This window comes from Podarcis gaigeae, assembly GCF_964106915.1.
Source record: "Podarcis gaigeae genome assembly, chromosome: 2".
Taxonomy (NCBI): domain Eukaryota; kingdom Metazoa; phylum Chordata; class Lepidosauria; order Squamata; family Lacertidae; genus Podarcis; species Podarcis gaigeae.
This window is the reverse complement of record NC_139679.1, coordinates 14,692,785-14,695,828: the sequence shown is the minus strand read 5'-3', so window position 1 is coordinate 14,695,828 and position 3,044 is coordinate 14,692,785.

Below are 3,044 nucleotides of genomic sequence, written 5' to 3'. Positions count from 1 at the left end.
TTAGCTCTGTCGACTTAGCTCCCCCCTGCCTTCTGCAGGGGCCGGTGAATCACAAGAGCAGGTGCTGGCAAAAATCACAAAGCAGGGAAAAATATGAAGCCACCCATGCCTCTTCTTGTTGTTTAGTCGTTTAGTCGTGTCTGACTCTTCGTGACCCCCTGGACCAGAGCACGCCAGGCCCTTCCACTGCCTCCCGCATTTTGGTCAAACTCATGCTTGTAGTTTCGAGAACACTGTCCAGCCACCTCGTCCTCTGTCATCTCCTTCTCCTTGTGCCCTTCATCTTTCCCAGCATCAGGGTCTTTTCTAGGGAGTCTTCTCTTCTCATGAGGTGGCCAAAGTATTGGAGCCTCAGCTTCAGGATCTGTCCTTCCAGTGAGCACTCAGGGCTTCAGAATGGATAGGTTTGGTCTTCTTGCAGTCCCTGGGACTCTCAAGAGTCTCCTCCAGCACCATAATTCAAAAGCATCAATTCTTTGGCGATCAGCCTTCTTTATGGTCCAGCTCTCACTTCCATACATCATTAGTGGGAAAACCATAGCTTTAACTATACGGACCTTTGTCAGCAAGGTGATGTCTCTGCTTTTTTAAAAAAAATTAAAATAGATTTTTTATTGGAATAATTCAACATTGATAGATTTATACATACATATTATGGATATACAAACAGACATACATTTCATACAATCCTTAAAAATATCCACACATACCCATATACAATCCCGCACATACTTCCTTTTCCCACCACCGTCCCTGACCCCTCACCCCACCCTGTGCTTGACTTCCAATCTACTCAGTTGCAATTTCTTTCCATTTCTATTACTTTCTTTCACACACTATTAAACCAACTTTCTACTTCTTTTTCTGTTACACATTGTTATCCATATTATTGGATATTTCAGTATTTATAGTGGAACTTGCTTATTCTAATAGGAGTTCTGGTTTTTCAATATGATTTTGCAAATATTATTTGAACACAAGATGTCTCTGCTTTTTAAGATGCTGTCTAGGTTTGCCATCACTTTTCTCCCAAGAAGCAATGCCTCTACATAGCTCCATCTTTATTTCAGACATTGTAATATATTGGCATATCACAACCTTTACCTGGTGATACATCACAATCTTGAGAACCAGATATCGCTCAGCCCTCCTCCACGTCATCAGCTGCAGAACCAGGTTGGGGGAAAAGAAATGGGTGACATAATGATGCCAATTCGCATGTTTCCCTAAGTTCACAGTGCGGGATGAGGAGGGAGAACATGACACAGGGCTGCCATTTTTAGTAGCAACCTTATGTTCGTTCGTCACTGCGTCTAGTTATGCCCTTAGAATATGCCCTCTACATCACTCTCGATCAACTTCCTTAAAAAAATGTCAATATACAACCTTTAAATAGTGTTTGCCAAACATCGTCCCAAATAGCAACCATTGGGGGGGGCGGAAATCACTGTGTAGAAAAGGCTCTAAGTCAAGTTTCGTTTAAAAAGTGACTAATCGACCTTCCCAGCTATAAATAAGACACCAGGCTCCAGTGTGCAGAGCCCAGCCTGTGTGTGCAAGTGAGCACCTGTGCCAAGGACACAGGCCATGCACTTCTGACAGATTCTGGCATGCAGCCAAGCAGCTTGGTGCATAATGTAGGAAAAAGCCACCCTTTCTCTTCTGATGAGGCTGCAGGAATGCAATTCCGCTTGACAGCTGAATGTCAAAAGGAGAACATCGCTGAGCAGCAGAAGCTTCTGCTCTCTTTATTTCAAGCGCTTGAAGGAGATCACAAACAGATCCTTTATTTGATTCCATTTGTACCCCCATCCTCCCACCAAGGACACATTTTTATTTGCACAACAACCCTGAGAGTCAGATTTATTGCAGATATTAATATTACACACTTTGATGCATGAAAACAGACTCGTTGTGGGGAAATAAAACATTGCCAAGGCCCATAAGTTTAATTAAAGCTTTATTTGCAGAACATTCTTCATAACATAACAGAAACATCCAAATACCTCCCTAAGACATATGCCAGTCCAAGGCATAAACTCAGCATCTTCTTACAAAATATGAAATAATTCCAACAGACCTAGAAGCAGAGGTCTGTCTCTCCCCACAGCCTGCACCTTGACTTAGGCTGTTTACCTGGAGAGCTTCATTTTTACCTACACTCTCACAGTCTGGGAACCAAGAACTCCTTCCAAGATGGCGAATTTGCAATTTAATACCTTTCATGTGATCTAAAGTTAAAACACCATGTCATAGCTACCCGAGAACAATAATAGTTAAGTATCAACCCATCAATGAGTTCAGAGACTCCTTTTTGTTCTTAATTTAGCTGCAATGGAATCTTCCAGTTAAACTCTTTCACCGATATACATAGCCATTCCCATTTCAGTGTGAATTAAACCAATTATACTTACCAAGATTACGTTGACCTTCCCATAGCTACTCCAGTGTGGTTCTTGAATGTGTGAGGATTCGAACCCAATTATTTCCTTTGCAAGTTTAAAACTCAATCCAGCACACCAGCTTTTACCCTGCCTTGTGTATGGACACAGGCAAAATAGATCCACTTCCATTAGAGTCCATCTTGAAAGCAACTGAATTTCCATGTAACAGGGCTGTCTTTGGGGAAATGCTTATTATATTTGGCCCACTTATTATGTTTATTGCAATTACTGTATGGAATAGTCTTGTACAAGTGCCGCAGCCACTTATTGGCTAGTGCCTGTAACATCAACATGACAAGTTAGCACATGCCCACACCATTTTACGTATATGTGTATTGTCATTGTGAATGTAGTATAGTGGTGGTGAGACTGAACTATGAACCAGTTCCAGGCTCATCTCTCTCACGAACCCATGAGCAGGCATTAGTCTCTCTGTCACAATCTGTATTATGGGGATAATAGCACCGACCAACCTACAGTACAACGCAAGGAATGCGTTGTAATTTCATTACTTAATTTCATTCAGGGAACATAAGCTACTATCTGGCCATAATATATATATATATATATACTTAAATAATTAAGATGATGCATGTGAAG